Source organism: Malaclemys terrapin, chromosome 10 (genome assembly GCF_027887155.1).
Source record: "Malaclemys terrapin pileata isolate rMalTer1 chromosome 10, rMalTer1.hap1, whole genome shotgun sequence".
NCBI classification, from domain to species: domain Eukaryota; kingdom Metazoa; phylum Chordata; order Testudines; family Emydidae; genus Malaclemys; species Malaclemys terrapin.
This window is the reverse complement of record NC_071514.1, coordinates 51,720,215-51,741,681: the sequence shown is the minus strand read 5'-3', so window position 1 is coordinate 51,741,681 and position 21,467 is coordinate 51,720,215. Positions and strand designations below refer to the sequence as shown.

Here is a 21,467-nt window from a genome sequence, read left to right as displayed (position 1 = left end):
ATTTGAGGAGGCAGAGGATCTACAGTGCAGTGAGAGAACAATTAAACCCCATCAGTGCCAAAACTTCCTTCAGACAAGAGCATCAGCGTCCCACGCCCCGACTTCAAGCCAATACACTCTCCAAACCCATCAGCCTTTGGGGGTGTTTTGGTAAAATTCTGCATGGCTGTTCTGGGGGGTTTCATCAGCTACAAGATTGTCCAGACTTACTCTGTGCTTGGGTAACTGGCAGCTAGTTCTCAGAACTCCCTCTGGCTGTGACCTATGAAATTACAACGTTCGGAAGTCGCACAGCATACCAACCTGCTGCCAACAGCAATAGTGAACTGCATGTGGAGCTCCAGAGATGTCCCCTTGTGCACAGGCAGCCCATGCTATACTCCAGCCTGAGGCCCCTGCTGTAACCAGTATCTTCCTATATTTGGAACAGGAGATGCTGGTGTGCTGTGATCTGAATCCTATTGAAATCAGTGGGAGTCTTATCATTGAGTTTGGTGGGCTTTGGATCCAGTCCTTGGCCCCACAATGGTAGAGCTGTGGAGTTTTTAGTGGTGCCGTCTTTGTCTGGAAGTCCCTACCCTGAAATAAGTCTGGGGCTGTTGTTTAATATTCTCCAAGTGTGCCCTTGAACATACAGTCCCATATGTAAAACACTCCTCAGAATTTGCTTGATCCTACAGGCCCCATGGAGGGAAAGGCTCCCTCTGATGTACTTTGGAGTGAGATACCTCCAGTCCTGAGGCAATGTGAACATTTCAACATGTTGTGGAATATTCCACTCCCATCACACACTCCAACAAAGCACATCACATGGATGTGGAAAATGTGATCAAGCTCCATTTTCTTTTTATCCCCCCTCAAAAAAGTCAACTCTTCACAAAGCAATACAATGCAAAAAGCCCATTATGGCTCCCAAAGCAGCCTTAACTTGGCAAGGTGGCACCTATGTATCAAGGTTTTAAACTGAAATAGTGATCTAGTGCTACCCAATAGGGTAACCCATAGGGGCCTGAGGCCAAGTTACAGTTGCTGTAGTAAAATGGCTTTGCATCTCTTGATTTTTTTATGGACCAGCTTCTTAGCTGGTGAAAGTCAGCCCAGTGGCACTATCCTGTTTTACAGCTGGCTGAGAATCTGGCCCCTTGGGTTTTCAAATCTCAGCTGTAACGGTGAATCAGTGCATGTCCTTTTTTAATCTAACACACGTGCTGCTGTTGGCTCTGAGTTAGAATCATAGTTGGAAGGGACCTCCGGCGGTCATCTAGTCCAACCCCCTGCTCAAAGCAGGACCAATTCCCAACTAAATCATCCCAGCCAGGGCTTTGTCAAGCCTGACCTTAAAAACCTCTAAGAAAGGAGATTCCACCACCTCCCTAGGTAACCCATTCCAGTGCTTCACCACCTCCTAGTGAAAAGTTTTTCCTAATATCCAACCTAAACCTCCCCACCTGCAACTTGAGACCATTACTCCTTGTTCTATCATCAGGTACCACTGAGAACAGTCTAGATCCATCCTCTTTGGAATCCCCTTTCAGGTAGTTGAAAGCAGCTATCAAATCCCCCCTCATTCTTCTCTTCTGCAGACTAAACAATCCCAGTTCCCTCAGCCTCTCCTCATAAGTCATGTGCTCCAACCCTCTAATCATTTTTGTTGCCCTCCACTGGACTCTTTCCAATTTTTCCACATCCTTCTTGTAGTGTGGGGCCCAAAACTGGACACAGTACTCCAGATGAGGCCTCACCAATGTCGAATAGAGGGGAACGATCACGTTCCTCGATCTGCTGGCAATGCCCCTACTTATATAGCCCAAAATGCCGTTAGCCTTCTTGGCAACAAGGGCACACTGTGGATTCATATCCAGCTTCTCATCTACTGTAACCCCTAGGTCCTTTTCTGCAGAACTGCTTCCTAGCCATTCGGTCCCTAGTCTGTAACAGTGCATGGGATTCTTCCGTCCTAAGTGCAGGACTCTGCACTTGGTCCTTATTGAATCTCATCAGGTTTCTTTTGGCCCAATCCTCTAATTTGTCTAGGTCCCTCTGTATCCTGTCCCTACCCTCCAGCGTATCTACCACTCCTCCCAGTTTAGTGTCATCTGCAAACTTGCTGAGAGTGCAGTCCACGCCATCCTCCAGATCATTAATGAAGATATTGAACAAAACCGGCCCCAGGACCGACCCCTGGGGCACGCCACTTGAAACCGGCCGCCAGCTAGACATGGAGCCGTTGATCACTACCCGTTGAGCCTGATGATCTAGCCGGCTTTCTATCCACCTTATAGTCCATTCATCCAGCCCATACTTCTTTAACTTGGGGGCAAGAATCCTGTGGGAGACCGTATCAAAAGCTTTGCTAAAGTCAAGGAATAACACATCCACTGCTTTCCCCTCATCCACAGAGTCAGTTTTCTCCTCATAGAAGGCAGTTAGGTTAATCAGGCATGACTTGCCCTTGGTGAATCCATGCTGACTGTTCCTGATCACTTTCCTCTCCTCTATAAGTGCTTCAGAATTGATTCGTTGAGGACCTGCTCCATGATTTTTCCAGGGACTGAGGTGAGGCTGACTGGCCTGTAGTTCCCTGGATCCTCCTCCTTCCCTTTTTTAAAGATGGGCACTACATTAGCCTTTTTCCAGTCATCCGGGACCTCCCCCGATCACCATGAGTGTTCAAAGATAATGGCCAATGGCTCTGTAATCACATCCGCCAACTCCTTTAGCACCCTTGGATGCAGCGCATCCGGCTCCATGGACTTGTTCTCATCCAGTTTTTCTAAATAGTCCCGAACCACTTCTTTCTCCACAGAGGGCTGGTCACCTTCTCCCCATACTGTGCTGCCCAGCAGGAGCTGACCAGTCTGGGAGCTGACCTTGTTTGTGAAGACAGAGGCAAAAAAATCCATTAAGTACATTAGCTTTTTCCACATCCTCTGTTACTAGGTTGTCTCCCTCATTCAGTAAGGGGCCCACACTTTCCTTGACTTTCTTCTTGTGGCTAACATACCTGAAGAAACCCTTCTTGTTACTCTTAACATCTCTTGCTAGCTGCAATTCCAAGTGTGATTTGGCCTTCCTGATTTCATTCCTGCATGCCTGAGCAATATTTTTATACTCCTCCCTGGTCTTTTGTCCAATCGTCCACTTCTTGTAAGCTTCTTTTTTGTGTTTAAGATCAGCAAGGATTTCACTGTTAAGCCAAGCTGGTCGCCTGCCATATTTACTGTTCTTTCTACACATTGAGATGTTTTTTTCCTGCAACCTCAATAAGGATTCTTTAAAATACAGCCAGCTCTCCTGGACTCCTTTCCCCCTCATGTTATTCTCCCAGGGTAAACTGTCCATCCCTGAGGGAGTCAAAGTCTGCTTTTCTGAAGTCCAGGGTCCGTATTCTGCTGCTCTCCTTTCTTCCTTGTGTCAGGATTCTGAACTCTACCATCTCACTGCCTCCCAGGTTCCCATCCACTTTTGCTTCCCCTACTAATTCTTCCCAGTTTGTGAGCAGCAGGTCTAGAAGAGCTCTGCCCCTAGTTGGTTCCTCCAGCACTTGCACCAGGAAATTGTCCCCTACACTTTCCTGGATTGTCTGTGCACCGCTGTATTGCTCTCCCAGCAGATATCAGGGTGATTAAAGTCTCCCATAAGAACCAGGGCCTGTAATCTAGTAACTTCTGCTAGTTGCCGGAAGAAAGCCTCATCCACCTCATCCCCCTGGTCTGGTGGTCTATAGCAGACTCCCACCACAACATCACCTTGTTGCTCACACTTCTAAACTTAATCCAGAGACTCTCCAGGTTTTTTTGCAGTTTCATACCGGAGCTCTGAGCAGTCATACTCCTCTCTTACATACAATGCAACTCCCCCACCTTTTCTGCCCTGCCTGTCCTTACTGAACAGTTTCTATCCATCCATGACAGTACTCCAGTCATGTGAGTTATCCCACCAAGTCTCTGTTATTCCAATGACATCATAGTTCCTTGACTGTGCCAGGACTTCCAGTTCTCCCTGCTTGTTTCCCAGGCTTCTTGCATTTGTGTATGGGCACTTAAGATAACTCGCTGATTGTCCCGCTTTCTCAGTCTGAGAGAGGAGTCCTCCCCTCTTGCACTCTCCTGCTCGTGCTTCCTCCCGGTATCCCATTTCCCCACTTACCTCAGGGCTTTGGTCTCCTTCCCCCGGTGAACCTAGTTTAAAGCCCTCCTCACTAGGTTAGCCATCCTGCTTGCGAAGATGTTCTTCCTTCTCTTCGTTAGGTGGAGCCCGTCTCTGCCTAGCACTCCACCTTCTTGGAACACCCATCCCATGGTCGAAGAATCCAAAGCCTTCTCTCTGACACCACCTGCGTAGCCATTTGTTGACTTCCACAATTCGATGGTCTCTACCCAGGCCTTTTCCCTGCACAGGAAGGATGGACGGGAACACCACTTGCGCCTCAAACTCCTTTATCCTTCTTCCCAGAGCCACGTAGTCTGCAGTGATCCGCTCAAGGTCATTCTTGGCAGTATCATTGGTGCCCACGTGGAGAAGCAGGAAGGGATAGCAATCTGAGGGCTTGATGAGTCTCTGCAGTCTCTCAGTCACATCGTGAATCCTAGCTCCTGGCAAGCAGCAGACCTCTCTGTTTTCTCGGTCGGGGCGGCAGATAGATAACTCAGTCCCCCTGAGGAGGGAGTCCCCGACCACCATCACCCTCCTCCTTCTCTTGGGAGTGGTGGTCATGGAACCCCCATCCCTAGGACAGTGCATCTCATGCCTTCCAATCGGTGGAGTCTCCTTCTGCTCCCTTCCCTCAGATGTATCATCTACTCCACTCTCTGCATTAGTACCTGTAGAGAGAACATGGAAACGATTGCTCACCTGTATCTCCATTGCTGGTACATGGACGCTCCTCTTTCTTCTTCTGGAGGTCACATGCTGCCAATTTTCTTCACCGCCCCTCAGTCCCCTCTGCGCAACCTGCTCCGATTCTTGAGATCGTTGTGCCTGTAGAAGCATATCCTGACGTCTGTCCAGGAAATCTTCATTTTCTCGTATGCAACGCAGGGTCGATACTTGTTTCTCCAGACCTCTAACCTTCTCTTCCAATATGGAGACCAGCTTGCACTTTGTACAGACAAAGTCACTTCTGTCCTGTGGAAGAAAGACAAACATGGCACAACCTGTGCCGGTTACAACAACTGAACGCTCATCTTCCATATCACCTTCCTTCTAAGAGCTTCCTCAGCTGTTTCAGCACCTTACAGAAGCCCGCGAGATGAAGGGCTCAGTGGGCTCTCCACAGGCGAACTCCCAGGCAAACTCCCTCTGTTAGCCTCCGCTGTTCTTTAGTTAGGGCTCAGATCTTCGTTTTCAACCTAGGGAGCTGTCTTACCTATTTTATCTAATGATATTTCTGCAGCACCAGTCACCACAGGATCTAGCAAGGGAGTTCTGCCCTCCCTCGTAATCCTCCCCATTTTCACTTGCTCATAAATTTATCAGACAAATTCCTTTTGGGCTGAAATTTTCCATGTCTCTTCTCAGGCCAAATATTTGAATTTTCTTTCTTTAAAATATAAACATAACAAGCTGAACCAACTTTCCTCCAACTTTCTAAATAAACAAAACAACTTTTCTCCTTGTGTTCTGACTGGAATTTTTGCTCTTCCATTACAAATGGAACAAAACCTGAAGCTAGAAATATCCGACTTGTTCTGTAGTCTGCATTGTGGGCCCGATTCTCTCAGGTGCCGAGTGCCCTCTAATCCCATTGGCTCCAGTTGGATTTAAGGTTGCTTGGAACTTTGTAGGATCAGGACAGTGGAAATTGTTCAAGTTTTGGTGCGTTGGTTCTGGTCATTTTAAAGTTGTCAACTCCTGAATTCACATGCACTACGTTTTTCTATAGGATTTTTTTTCCCCAGGTGCCTTTTAAAGAACTATCCTCAGGGATGCATGTGTTTAAGGGTCTACATCAGGGGTGACCAACCTGAGCCTGAGAAGGAGCCAGTATTTACCAATGTACATTGCCAAAGAGCCACAATAATTCATCAGAAGCCCCACCTCGGCTTCTCCCGCAGTGCCTCCCACCTACTGGCAGCCCCGCTGATCAGCGCCTCCTGCTCCCTCCCCACAGCTCCCATGCAGGAGGCTGGGGGGGTGGGGGAGTGAAGGCAGGGCAGGCTCAGGGGAGGGGGTGGGAAGGGGTGGAGTGGGAGCATGGCCAGTGGCAGAGCCAGGGGTTGAGCAGTGAGCACCCCCTGGCACATTGGAAAGTTGGAGCTGGTAGCTCCAGCCCCAGAGTCGGTGCCTATACAAGGAGCTGCATATTAACTTCTGAAGAGCTGCATGTGGCTCCAGAGCCACAGGTTGGCCACCCCTGGTCTACATTTAAGGTGCTTTTGCAGAGCCAGAGAATCTTTAGAGAGATTTAGGCCTTGTCTATGCTCCAAAGTTGCACTGATTCAACTAAATTGGTGAAGAAACTGATGTAGTTAAATGAGGTTCTAATCCTGCTGGGTGACCTTGGGCAAATCACTTCACCTTTCTGAGCCTAAGTTTCCCCATCTGAAAAATGGAGATGGTAGTACTGCCCCCCCGCCCCCCTTTGTAGGTGCTTGGAGATCTACTGATGAAAAGCACTAGGTAGGCGTTGGTGGTGGTCCGTGCAATCTGCTGGTGTGGACACTCATAAATGGCTCTACGGTTAGTTCCTCACTGATTGAAGCTAATTCTATAGATAAGGTGCTGTTGAACCCATTTATGAAAATACAGCCCCCTGCTATGCACAATTTGACCACATCAGTTTGTGCCCCAGATGAGTTAAATTGGTGCAATTTTTAGATGTAAACAGGCCTTAATAGTGCTTTCTTCTTATTCCCCCCCCCCCCCCCTTCAAAACTTTAGGGAAATTAAATGCAAAAAACCTTGTGCTAATGCATTATTGAGCTTGAGAAATCAACTATGTGGAGTCCAAAAATGACTGAACTTAGACAGCAATTTGACTTGGCCACACTGAAAAGCTGTTAGGCTGTAGCTCTGGCTGCAGAAATGTTTCTCTCAGACCCAAGGAGTGAGGTTTAGTTTATTCAGTTGACCAATTGGATATAATTGGTCTTACATGTATTTTTTAAAAATATTGTAACTAGAAAGGCTTAAGGCTGGGGGGAGGGATAGCTCAGTGGTTTGAGCATTGGCCTGCTAAACCCAGGGTTGCGAGTTCAATCCTTGATGGGACCACTTAAAGATCTATGACAAAATCAGTACTTGGTCCTGCTAGTGAAGGCGGGGGGCTGGACTCAACTCAATGACCTTTCAGGGTCCCTTCCAGTTCTATGAGATAGGTATATCTCCATATATTCTATTATTAAGGCTCCAGAGCCTGACTGTAAATCTCCCCAAAACTGTTATGATTTGGGATCTTGATGCAGATGCTTTAATCATGGGAGAGATTTCTGAGTCCGCCCCTCCTCCTCCTCCTTTCCATTTCGTATGAAGCTTATTGCATCTGTCAATAGTTCCAGTGAAGAATGTTTGAAATCCATCTCTATTAAAAGAAAAACATGGAATCCAGATCCCCAAATCAGACTCTCTCTGAGGTACAGCCCCTATTACAGCAGTATCTATGCACCTCACAATCTTTAATGTCTCTCTCCTCTAACCACCTGTGCGGGAGGGCAGGGCTCTTGTCCCTCTTATACAGATGGGGAATCAGGCAGAGCGAGACTCAGTGATTTGCGCAAGGTCACACAGCAAGTCTGTGGCAGAGCAGGGAATTGAACCCAGGTTTTAGACTCTCCTCACTGGGCATCTTTCCCATCTGCCCCACCCTCTATCATCTTACATCCAGGAGCACATGTGGGGTGGGTGACTTTCCCTTCGTGTTAAGAAGAGAATTCTTCACCACAGGATTTTAAGCCCAGATTTTATATAATCTGTGACAAGACCAACTGTTAGCGCAGGATGGACTGCTGACTTTGCACACCTCCTTGAAATAATTTCTGGGCTGTCTTCATTCCTTTCATACCACTAGAGATTGTACCAATTGCCCCAGATGGAGAACTGGGTAACCTTTTCACTTGTGAGTGAGCCTTTGAAGATTACAGTGTCTCGACATGTCTGTAACTGCACAGCTCACTGCTAGCCAAACCGGTTTCCTCCTGAAAGGTAATTGCTTCAGTGTCCTGAGATATTAAGACCAATTAAAGGCTAACGATGCACATCCTAGTTTTTCTCATCAGGCAGACCTTAAAAATTGAGATCCCGCTTTGATGATTTTATGGGAGAAATAATAAAGTCCTGGGTCTCCTCTGTGTTTAGCTGTTGGGTAGGAACATCAGAGGCTGTGCAATATGCTAGAGCTACAGGGTACAGGGAGGTTGGAGAAGAGTCCCCTTTCTGGACACTTAAAACTTGGTGCCAGGCTTAGAACTCCAAGGGCTGTATTTTCAGATACACTGTAACCTCTACTAGATCCTGCCCCCCTCCCTCCACCTGCAGTGCAGAGCTTAACTGGCTAGTAAGGGATTTCCTAACTTGGCCCCTCATTCTGGCCCTGGTGCAGAGGCCATAGCCGGAAAAAGGCAGTGTGGTTGAAACTCTGACTATCTCCCCTTGTAAGTACCCTCACACTTCTTATCACACTGTCTGTACTCGGCTAGCTTGATTATCACTTCAAAAGTTTTTGTTTTTTTTTGTTTTTTGTTTTTTTTTCTCTTAATTAATTGGCCTCTCAGAGTTAGTAAGACAACTCCCACCTGTTTATGCTCTCTGTATGTGTGTATATATATCTCCTCATTATATGTTCCATTCTATATGCATCCGAAGAAGTGGGCTGTAGCCCACGAAAGCTTATGCTCTAATAAATTTGTTAGTCTCTAAGGTGCCACAAGTACTCCTGTTCTTCTTTTTGCTATCCTCTGTGTGTCACTGCCTGACAGAATGGGTACTGGGGGTGAAGTGAGAGACTGCTGCCTGGCAGTGCAACTTAGACCCTTGGGCTGCTCTGATTTGTGCCAGGGCAAGTGCTTGGTCACAGCTGAGGACTCACCCGCTAGTCTCTAGAATGGCACCTCCAGTTTTGATTGGCAATGTTTGTACCTGCAGTTTTGTGGATGCAAATAAGTCATCTTTAAACATTTGCTGTCACCAATCCAGGAGCTAGACATACAATCATAGAATATCAGGGTTGGAAGGGACCTCAGGAGGTCATCTAGTCCAACCCCCTGCTCAAAGCCACAGTAGCTGGATTTCAGAGTGGTAGCCGTGTTAGTCTGTATCAGCAAAAAGAACGAAGAGTACTTGTGGCACCTTAGAGACTAACACATTTATTTGAGCATAAGCTTTCGTGGGCTAAAACCCACTTCATCGGATGCATGCAGTGGAAAATACAGTAAGAAGATACATATGCACAGAGAACATGAAAAAATGGGTGTTGCCATATTAACTATAACGAGCGTAATCAATTAAGGTGGGCTATTACCAGCAGGAGAAAAAAAACTTCATTTCGTTCCATATTGCAGCAGAGTGCTTTCCAAAGCCCCCAGCTTTCCTGTTTGATCAGAAGAATGGCAAGTTAAAGGTGTAAGAAATGCTTTATGAAATACGTCAACTGATGTAAATTAGTGCCCAAAACACTGCAGTTTACCGTGGGTTCTCTGCATTATTTTGCTAGTGCCAAAGTATCCTGTAAAATAAACTCCCTGTTTTCTGAGTCTGTTTTTATTACAGGGTTCTCATTGATTGGGTTCTTATATTTTGACCAGAAACCTTTGCTTAAAAGTCACAGTCCTCTGTATCCTCCAGTCGGGTATATTTTGTGGGATTCCACAGTATACTTACTGATGTGTGTGCTACGATAGAGCTAGTAGAACTAACCCTACTAGGGCAGGAAGGCTGCTAAACTGAAGCTGTGGAGGGATTGATACACCATCTCGAGTTAGGCAGTTTGTATCTGTTGTAGGCTGGTGTGTGTGTGTGTGTGTGTGTGTGACAGTGACATGAATGCATTAATGGTCCTCTTAACACCGCTGCCCCCTCTTATAGTTTGCCCTCCAATCAAACACCTTTGCCCATTCTATAGCCGCAGAATTGGATTTCTTACACTTTTATATTTTGATGAATAACCCTCCTATTCCCATGTCCTTATTAAACTCTGCAAATACAGTCCTCATGCTTCAACTCATTCACAAGTTATTACCAGTGGAAAGTGCCATTTTCAGCACAAATGCTTCAATAAATGGCCCATAACTCTGAGTCTGCTGCGTTCAGGGGAGTGAAACTTCTGGAAGGACGAGGGCCGGCTGGATGAGAGTTTGGCGTGAAGGACTAATGACCTGACCCCTGGTAAATTTCTTCCCCTTCTGAGTTGCTTTCCTGGGAGCTGGTGGCTGGTTTGGCCTAGGCTGACTCCAAAGAGTAGGCAGGCATTGGAGAAGGTATAAATTTATAATAAAGCTCTGGAGCACTCAATTAATATTTCAGGAACAAGAAGCTTTTATTTCATCAACAGGATCAACAAGAGGATGGATTCTTGTACCCCTCCCCCCTTTCTACTGGACCGAGGGAACCCAGGCATAGCCTAGGTTTGCAGTGGTTCAAACCGCAGCCCCATCCGTGCTTGTGGTTGGTGCGGCCACACACAGTGAGACTGCGGTTTCATGGACCAGGCGTTTTTCTTGCTCAACCTTTCAGCAGCATGGCTTTTGGCACATCTGCCCAGAGCATCTGCTTGTTGGGCGCAATTGTACCAATGCATGCTGGAGTCCTGCGGTGTCTGCTCCAGGGTACCCAGCACAGTGGCTTGAGCACGGCAGGTTGGGACTGATGGGTAACTTCCAAACTCAAGGTGTTGTGCTGTAGGGTGGAGTAGAATCGGCCAGACTATTGGATCTGCAAAGTTTGTTGGCTTCCTGCATGGGTCAGGGAGCAGCTATTGTAAACAGTGGAGGACCGGAGTTAAACCTGGCTGCCCAGGGGTTACAAACAGTGCTTTAAAAACCCATGGGATAACGGAGGGTATGCCCTGTGAGCTCAAGGCATTCTAGCCCCAATGGCTTTTCACCCGGTGTACACAGAATCTGTACCTCAATGGGCCTGAGTCTCTCTCCACCTGAGGGACAGGTAAATTACTATCCCTGTTTTGCATGGGGAAATCGAGGCACGTGCAAGCAGAGTGACTTGCCCAGGGTCACATAGGGGAGTCAGTAGCAGAGCTGGGAGCTGAACCCAGGACTTGTGATCTCCAGTCATTGGCTTTAGTGCCCTTTCCCTTACGAAGAAGTCTGTATGTTTCTAAAAGACCGTGGGGATTTACGCTCTATTAAATTCCTTTGCACAAGCACACTACTGCTTTAGAGGAAGGTGGAGCACTACTTGACTTGGCTGGTGGCTCAGGAGTCAACTCTAGGAGCTTCAAGTCCTGGAGTAGTTTCCAGGGGATGAGGATGGCTCGGGGCACGCTGCTGAGGCTGAGAGAGACTCAGTAGGATCTTGCTAGAAAGCCTGGTGCCTCCATCCGTGGTGGATAAAGCAGAGCTGATCTCTGAAGTCAACAGAGATGTGGGGAAGTCTGAGTACAGTGAAGCCAAAGAGTAGCTGGAAATGCAGCTTGTGCAGAGGAAACTCTTCTGGCTCAAGGTGGGCGAGTCACCCATGTACGAAGCAACACTTGTGACATCACAATGGGTCTTCCTGGAGAAGCAGGATGGCATTGTTTGGCTGCTGACCTAGAAGACCGGCTCCTCTCGGGAAATGGGCTCCCTGCCTGGATCTAGCATGAATAGCTGTATTCAGGTAGCGGTGACTGGCTTCACAGCAAATCCCCAGCACAGCTGGGGGCACGGGTTAGGAGGTGAATTGGGTGCGGAGAGTGGAAAGGAAAAAGGAACAGCTCTCTTATTTCCATGTTGGGCAGCCCTGGCTGTCAGTGCCTACTTCTGGCAGGGGCGGCGTGGTTGGCTGTCTGGAACAGGCTTGGAAATGTTGGGATAATGGTCAGACTCTTCCTGCCTGTACTGTAATTTACCAGGATTTGATGAGGGTCCCTGCTTGGGTCCTGTCTCATTTAGACAGCTGTTCTTTTCTCGTCGGGTGTTGGGGTCACGGCAGGAAGGGTGTAAAATACTTGCCAAACCATGTTTTGTGACATGCTAGTGGTGGGTGAACACTCTGGCATTTCACCCAGAAGACAGGAGGGTTAGCTCTGCATTAGATTATAAGTGATGTGAATTTGTTAATCTCAGTTTTGATGCCTGCACTTCAGCCTGACCTCAAGCCGCCTATTTCCAATCTTGGGTGCATATACAGCTCTGTCAATGCAGAATGGCTTATTACCCAATTGACAGCATCTCCTGCTTTTACAATCATGGGGCATCTCTCAAGAGAAGATACTGTCTCTTGGGCCTCCTGGGTGGAGCTTTTGTGAAACAGCCGTGGGGCCACGCTGAGATCCACGTGCTGCAGAGCAGTCCATGCTACCGTTGTGGAGCAATGTCTGAGATTGGAAATATCAGTGAATGCCGAAGGGTTGTTCTGGGGAGAGGGGAAGTGATTTGTTGCTAGAGGAAAATCAAGCCAGATAGCTTCTATAAAGAAGCTTAGTGCTTTCCTTGTGTTGTCAAGCAGGAGGATTTGGCTGGAATATATTGTGTATTAGAGAATTCTGAGTTTGCACCTTGTTAACAAGAACAATTGATTTTTCCACTAGAGAGAACTGAGACAACAAGTTTAAAGGCTTTAGATCTTTTGGAAGAATTTTCTGTAGAGAGAGGAACTGATTCTGGTGACCCTTGAGCAGCTGTAGATGGTGAATAACTCTGTGCCAGTCAATGCAGTCGCTCTGGGCTAGTACTGAGGTAATGGGGACCATTGTGTTTTCACTCTGATGCTTGGATCTCCTCTCTCTCATCACACTGTACCAAAACTCCTTTAACCTGCTAGCAGAGGGCACATCTAGATAGGGGGGACATGGCTAGCACCCTTCACCTGGGAGAAGCCAGTATGCATCTGCTCCATCTGGTGGCAGTGTGCCAGCCCCTGGCTTCCCTCTCCCATCTGATCTGTTGTCCTCCTCTTTTTAGAGTAGATGAATGTACTGGGTTGGGTAGCAAGGGCTGGAAACAGCTGATGTACCAGCTGATCCCACACAGCCCTGCCAATGCCCCTCACTTCTGAGCTGCAGGGGGTGGGGACTGCTGTTCCAGGGCCCCCCCCTCCCAATCCTGCCAGCGGCCGTCAGTACTATCCGGATGATCCTATTCTAGTCCTGCACCACTCCCCCAACTCTGCCTCACTAGCAGCCCCCTGGCTTATTCCAGCCCTGGGCCTCCCTCACAAGCATGCCAAAGGTGGTGGTGGGCAAATATTCACTACCAGCTCAGCTGAGGCCACCAAACTCATCACAGCCGAGAGCTGGTCAGGCAGGATGGGAGCCCAGCACTCCAAAGGGGACTGGCTAGTGCTTTCCCCTCTGCATCATCTAGCCCGAGTCACCTTGTCCCGTTTAGTTAAGGGACAGATCAACAGAGGAACAATTGTAGCTCTGTAATGGGCTCTCCTTTCTCTCCATCTGTCTCTCCTTATACTTCTGGGAATGCTCCAGACTGCCTCTTGCATGGTGGTGCTCAGCTGGAAAATTCCAACTGCAGCGGCCTTCTGACACATCCGTGCCCTTGGAAATGTTATTGGAAGGGAAGTCTCCCTGAGGCAATGCCATGCAGTTTTCCCTCCAGTCCCATGTCCTGGAGCTTCCACAAGGAGCCTCTTGCCACTTGAGGCAGGTTCAGTCTCACGGTTCCTTTTCCTTTGCTGCTATGAATGCCCCACACTTTCTGCCGGGCCCCATCTGATCTGAGACTCGTATCCCTTTTGCTCTCTCCCCCGGCATTGCTTGAAATCGTCCCTTGTGAAGGCTCTAAACAGCAGCTCCCAGACCGTATTGGTTCATGAACTGCCTTCTTACAGCCGGACTGTGACGTGGATGGATGGAACTCGAGCTCACACACCCGCACCTGGCAGATTGGGAACTCGAGGTGGTGTAAAGCACTGCAGCAATTGAGTTTTCTAAGGCCTGCTCTACACTTAAAAATCGGACACCCTGAGCGCAGTGGTTAGGTCGCCGAACTCTCAGCATAGGGCAGCTAGAATTTTTCTGTCGACCTAGCGACCATCTCTCGGAGAGGTGAACTCACGCCATCGAGTGGAATCCCCTGTTGTCCAGTCCCAGCTTCTGGCAGTCAGAGGCTAGGGACACCCAGAGCATGGGGTTGCTAACAGCCATTGATGGACCTGTCCTCCATGCAAGTTGGGAAGTTGTGTGGTATAACTGAGTCAGCTCGGGGGTGTGACTCCCAAGCACCTTCATACCAGTGTAAGTGCATTCACACGAGGGGGTTGTGTTGGTTAAGCTCTGCGGGTGTAGTTAAAGTGGTACAACTGTCTGGTGTAGGCCAGGCCTTTGTGTGTAGTTCAGTGGTTCCCCAGCCGTCCCATGGGGCCTTTTGTGCATTCTCGACTGTGCCACAGGACGTGGGCTGCACCTGCTCACGAGACCAGTGGCTGGAGTGCAGGGTTGCCAGGTGGCTGGTTTTTCTACTGCCTTGCCAGTTGCCAATGAAATGTGCTGGTTCCTCGCCCTCCCCCTTCCTTGCAAGCTGTGCATACACATGTCCACGCCAGTGGCCATGGAGCAATTTTGTAAGTGCCGTGTGCCGCTGTGCATGCTGGACCCTTGGTGCGCTGAAACCACAGCGGCTGGGGCTCCGGCTCCTCTCAGTGCCAGGGAAGCGGGGTGGATAGACCTGAGGCTCACCAGCAGGGCGGGGTAAGGAGCAGGGACTGGGCTGTGGGAGGCAGGAATTCCTAGGAGGGGATGGTTTTGGGGGGGCTCCCTCAAGGGCACGCTCCTGGGAGGGGTGGGTGTAGGAACTTCTGGGGGTCAGGCTGATTGGGGGGGCTGAGAGGAGAAGAGGAGGGTCAGGCTGGGGTGGGGGATGGGAACAGCAGCTGGTTTCTCTGTGACTTGGAGAGCAGGGTCAGCATCGAGGAGGACTGGTAGAGTGGGTCAGTGTGTGTACGGGCTGAATCAGAGACAGACAGGGTGGCCCAGGGCAGAGGCTCGTAATTAAGATCTTCTCCCTGCAAATTGCTGATGCCCTCAGCTCCCATTGGAAGCAGCTAGGCAGAGCATCCCCCGGTTTGTCTGTGATTTAGTGGAGCAGGAATCGGTTCATCTGATCCCCACCTCCCCAACTTAAGCAGCTCGGCTTTTGCAATGGGCACTGTGCTTCTGGGCAGTTCAGTCAGTATTACCTGATGCTACTGATGCCCATTCCCCATCCTTCTTGGCTCATATCATAAGAAAATGGGCATTGTCCACCTGGCTGATGAGAATTTGCTGGGGGCTGCCGGCATGGTAAATACACCATCAGTGAGATTTTAGATACATGTTTCTTTTTCTGAGCCAGGCCCCTGGTGATGAAGAGGGGAGTGGACTTGGCTGTAGTGTAAATATAAAGGGCATTGTTTTTTAATTGAGAGGACAGACCTGTTGAGTCCTGTGATTTAGATGGGAGGTCTGCATGGTGTGTGGGATCTGTTCAAATCTTTCCCTGCACCAGTGTCCACGTTCATAGAGGCTAGCAGGCTGTCGTTCTCCTTGGAGCAGTAATAATAATGTATTACAGTGCCAAAGGATCGCAAAGCACTTTGCCAAATGTATAGCAAAGGCTAATTCTGTCCACCACTGAAATGGAGCCAGCTCTGGGGTGAAACTTCGTGGCTGGTTAACACCCCACAGCAGTATTACACAATGATGTAAGGCAGGAAGGGAAGAATACCACCTTCAATCAAAACTGCAGCGGGAGACTTCAGGCACAAGAAGCAGAACCTGGGGTAACCCAGAGTGAAGTTTACTTAGGGCATCACGGGTTCTAGCCCTGTTCTTCCAAGGAGTTCCATAGACTCCTGTTCCTAGTTAGGGTCCCTGCATTTATATCCCACCTGTGTCCCCTATCACGCACAAGTCTGGTTTCAGTCCTGAACTCGTGTGGGAAAAGGGCGGCCTACTGATCATGAACCCCACTGGCTTTCCTTGAAGGTCTACCATCAATGTACAACCCTGCAGCACTTGAGGGGCACACCCCATACTCACCCAGGTGAAGAGCAAAGGTAAAAGTTCCTCTGGGCCTGCAGCGTGCTCGTGAGACGGAGATGTTTGTGTTTCAGAGTAACAGCCGTGTTAGTCTGTATCCGCAAAAAGAAGAACAGGAGTACTTGTGGCACCTTAGAGACTAACAAATTTATTAGAGCATAAGCTTTCGTGGACTACAGCCCACTTCTTGCATCCGAAGAAGTGGGCTGTAGTCCACGAAAGCTTATGCTCTAATAAATTTGTTAGTCTCTAAGGTGCCACAAGTACTCCTGTTCTTCTTTTTGGGGATGTTTGTGGTTTAGCATCTCGGGTCTGGTAATGGCAGATGCTGACAGACGTGGGATGCTGCCCCATTTTGAGCACGGGAGCTTTGAGGTGCCTAATCTGTCCGTGGCCAGTATATGATGAGATCCATGCGGATTCCTTTTCTCCTTCCCCCCGCTTGACACTTGATGGTCCCTGACTCTTGTTGTCTCAGCCAAGAGGATAGATACAGCAGCGCAGGCTTCTCCAGTGACATGCCGCAGCCCTGCTCCACAGCAGGGATGGGCTAATTCAGTCTCTGCAGCCCAGTCCATCTATGGTTTCTTTGCTGAACGTGGCACCAACTGCAGTGGCATGTTGATGGTGTGGCTGCAGCTGCCAGCTTCATTTATGTATGTAAGCTAACAGCTGTCAAGTGGTGGTAGCCTCTGGTTGCTATCAGCGCCCCTGGTTCATGTGATTGTGCTGAGCCATCGTGTGGACGAGGGGCTGCACTGAGACAAAGCTCATTCCACTGGTGAGCTGCAGCAGGTTTTGCACTTGATTGTTCCCAGGTGGCAGCTGCGTGTGCTAAGACACCCCCGTGTGTAGCACCGGGCAGTAAGGAGCCATTTAATTCCTTGGTGCTGCATGTTTTGGGTCTGGTTTGCTGAGCGGTGACTGATCTTTGTAAACCAAACGCCTCCAGGCTGGACATGGCAGGACAGGGAGAGCACAGACCGTTTGTTTGTCTCATTTGCTTCCCCCAGAGTTGAGAAGTGTCTGTGATATCAGGAAGCAGAGGGAGGTGGCCACAGGGCTGGCGGAACAACTGGATTTTCACATTCGTGTGTGTTTTATAGGAAGTCGGGGCTCCAAAGGGGCCCACCCATGCAGATCAGAGTATGAGATGAGGGTCTGTCAGTCAGTCACTCTGTCTGTCTGTCTGCATGCGCACACATATCTTAGGGCCAAGGACCATGTCTCCTCATGGGTTTGTACAGCCCCTACCACACTGTGGCCCTCGTCCTAATTGAGGCAGTTGGCGTCAGCTGCAGTACAGAGACTGGTAAGTAAGTGTGTGTGTTTGCAGGTGTGTATCTGTATGTGTAGAGCACACAGATGGAAATAGTGGGTAGCAATAGCTAGAGTGGACTCCAGTAAGCTGGAGACGTGCATGAGAGGCTGTTGATCATCTCGTGGTAGCTCAGAGCTGTATGACTCAAGGCAGAAGAAAGGAAAATCAATTTTTATATTTCACCTTGTTATGAAAGTTTCCCAAAATAACTCCAATAAACGCCTGGTAAAGTACAAACTATTAAAGAGCATGATGTGAACCAGAAAGAGATTTTGTGCGGGCTCTCAGAATTAATATGAGTCTCTGAGAAGGACTTTGTTTTAAAATATATATATTCAAGTATTCTCTTGGGGGGTTGAGGAAATCCAGTAGAAGAGATGGCAAAGATCACAGCGGCCCTTCTGGTGGGGGTGGGGGAGACATGCCCACTCTTGGTTACCTGGGCTTTCCACTTGGGAGTATCGCTGTTAAGCGGTTGTTGGCTTGTCTTCCAGCGCTGGTGAGGACAGCCGTTTTCATTTGCATGTGGCCAGGAGGCTGTGTCTTTTCCCCACCTGTGTGGCTCTCAATACCCTATTGCATGGGTTTGTTGCCTCTAAGTGCTCAACTTGGGGCTGTGTTTGGAAAGTGCAGCTGGCGCAGAAGGGGCTGGGCTGCTCGGGAATCAGGGTGCTGTGCCCGGGGCACAATGGCCCTGCATTGGCTACTTGTAGAGATCTGGGCTGAGTTGAAGGTGTTTGTGCTAACTCCTAAAGCTCTGGGACTGCCTGGCTGAGGGATGAGATCCCTCACTCCCCATGCTGCTCTGTTGCAGTTGAGATCAGTAGGAGCACTTGAACTGGAAGCCAGAGGCGCCTTGGCATAACAGAGAGGGAGCTGCTGGCTGTCATCCAGTGTGAGAGCCCCTCAGGTCTGGACCTTGCTCCTGCCCTGTTGCCCAGAGTAGCCTGAACTTGTCAGCCTTCAGAGCATGCTGCAAAGCTCTTCTTTCCAAGGGAGAAGTGCTGCAAGGAGGTGCTATTTAGCAGCCTGGGGTGTAGCTTCCTTTGCTGTAGAATTGCTGGGTTTCTCTTTGCAAGCCCGATCTTGCAGTCAGACCTGCACAGGTGGACCCTTGTGCTGCACTGATCCCCAGTGGGGGGAAAGGGTTTGCCTCAATGGACATGATGGCAGGATCAGGGCTGTTTGCTGAGGGCCCATTGGGCTTGGGTGTCCTAGGGCGACCCCAATCTGGGGCGCTCTCCTGTGGCAGGCCATGGCATGGCATGGTCCAGCCATACAAGGAGCTCGGTCTCTCTCAATGGCCAATTCAAAAGCCTGCCTGTAGGCATAGTGTACATGCAATAACCCGAAAAACCCTTATGATGAAACCATTCCGTTAACCAATCTGTCCCTCTCCTCTTTCTGCCTTTGGCTCTGGATCACCCTCCTGATTGCTCCCAGAATCGCTTCCTTTCCACAACTCTTCTTCCGTAGCCCCACGTCTGGCCTCCTTCCTACTTGGGACTCCTACCCCTGCTCAGGGGACATCCCTGCAGGACCACCCCGTGGGCCAGGGCTCAGCTTCCCACAGCCCTCTGCTCCAGCCTGTCGCAAGGGGGCTTCCTGCAATGTTCCACTCCCCCAGGGGTCCCTTGCCTGCAAGTCCACTTTCCAGCATCAATCAGGCTCAGCTTCCCTTACAGAGGCTGGTTCTTCCCCTTGTTCCTAGGGGCCTCTGCACAAGCTCTCCTGAAACTTTCCAGGGCACCCCCAGCTCTGGCCAGTCCTCACAAACAATGTTCTTCACCTTTCAGTCTTTGCGGTGGTTCCCTGGCCCAGCTCTCCTCTGCTGCTCCTGTGTCCTTCTCAGGCAGCTTTCTCCTGCTCTTTCTTGAGTTACCCCAGGTGCCTTCTCTTAATACCCATTTAGGAGGCAGCTGACCAGTCAGGTGTACGGGCCCCGCTCCCCCTTCAAGGGTCCCATCCTCTTGACACAGATTGGGATTTTTCTCTCTGTCTTTTCACAATTTTTCTGTTTAGATTTATAATTTTTCCAACCCTCAAATCCCTCCCGTAAATGAGGAAACAGGCAGGAAGTTCCCATTTCAGCCTGATGTGCTGACCTTCGCTCATGCTCTGGGGTGTTGGCGCAGACCCTGCGTTTCCTGGCACCTGTTAGTAAGTGCTACAAGCTGGAAAGGACATTGCTACTCTGGTGGGTATACATCTGACCCTGCATCCCTGCTAGGGGAGATTGTGCATTTCTCAGGCAGAAAACACTACTAGTGCGACGGTAAGGCAGAGAGCTTAATCTCCAAGCATACAGCTCCAAGTAAAGGCTTCCCCAGCATTGAGGGAACAGCCAACTTTGCATAGGCTCAACGTTTTACCAAATGTTTCTGTACTAAAAGATCCAACAAAATCTAAGCTCACTAGCCGTGTGTCCATCACTTTTGTTTCCTTTTCCAATAAAAAGTGGTTTGGGTTTGTTTTTTGCCCGGTTAGGATTTAAAGCTTCCCTTGAAGTGTTACATTGCAAACCTTGTAGCAGTTTCCCTGTGCTACTAGAAAGAGTCTGGGACCAGAAGTGAAACTGGCTAGTGCCACAATTGAGTAGTGGGAACAAAGCAAATATTCACCATTCAGGGTGAGATGTAGATTAGATTTTTAAAATGTGTTCAAGTTTTAATAAGCGACATTGTTATGAATTACCCAGGTAAGTACATTTGTTTCTTTTAAAAGCCTGATTTTTTAACCAGAGTGTCTTTTTCTTCCCCTTGCATATCTGTCTTACAACAGGGGCTTCTGTTACATGATCATTGTGTCTGCCTGTAAACAGGGCTGGTGCAAGGATATTTTGCACCTTAGGTGAAACTTCCACCTTGCGCTCTCCCTCCCCCTCCGGAGCATCGCTTATTATAAATTTTCAAAAATGAATACAGTGGAGTAACATCTTATGCGGGGGTTAGGTTCTAAGGTCAGCGCATAAGAGGAAAATCGTGTATAATGAAAATTTCCATAAACTACAGTACACACAGTACACACAGTATACACTAGAACGGGGTCCTCAACCTACGGCACATGTGCCAAAGGTGGCACGCGAGCTGATTTTTTTTTTTTTTTTTAATGGCAGGCTGCGGGTCCTGGCCACCGCTGAGCCTGCTGCCGGCCTGGGGTTCCGTTCACTCAGCTGCCAGCCGGGGTCCCAGCCGGCGGCTCCACTCAGCCTCCTGCCATTCACTCAGGCCAGCAGGAAGCTGAGCACGGCCAGTGGCCGAGACCCTTGCTGGCAAGGGGCCGGCAGCTGGAATCCCAGATCGTCAGCAGGCTGAGCAGGGCTGGCAGCTGGGACCCCAGACCGGCAGCAGGCTGAGCTGCTCAGCCCGCTGCCAATCTGGGGTTCCATCCGCTGGCTCCTGCCAGCCGGGGGCCCAGCCGCCGGCCCCGCTCAGCCTGCTCAGCCCGCTGCCAGCCGGGGTCCTAGCTGCCAGATCCGCTCAGCCTCCTGGCGACCTGGGTGAACGGAACCCCAGGCCAGCAGGAGGCTGAGCGGGGTCAGTGGCCGGGACCCAGACTGGCAAGGGGCTGGCAGCCAGAACCGCAGATCGGCAGCGGGCTGAGTGGGGCCAGCGGCTGGGACCTCAGCCCGCTGCCAGCTGGGGTTCCAGCCGCCGGCTCTGCTCAGCCTCCTGCCGGCCTGGGTGAACAGAACCCCAGGCCGGTGGACGGAACCCTGGGTGAATGGAACCCCAGGCCATTCACCCAGGCTGGCAGGAGGCTGAGCGGGCTGAGCACGGCTGGGACCCCAGCTGGCAGGAGCCGGCCCACTGCTGGCCCTGCTCAGCCCACTGCCAGCTGAGTGAACAGAACCCCAGGTCGGCAGCAGGCTCAGCGGCAGCCGGGACCCGCAGCCTGCCATTAAAAAAAAATAATCGGCTTGCATGCCACCTTTGGCACGCATGCCGTAGGTTGAGGACCCCTGTTCTAGTGTATACTGTACTTTATGGTAATTTTCACTATACGCGATTTTCCTCTTAC

The 21,467-nt window shown here is 49.7% G+C and overlaps 1 protein-coding gene across 3 annotated transcripts in view; it reads left to right on the top strand.

The window, feature by feature from the left end:
- Positions 1-21,467, top strand: part of CAPN15 (calpain 15) — a 95,683-nt gene that overhangs the window by 49,693 nt on the left and 24,523 nt on the right. The window lies entirely within an intron of this gene.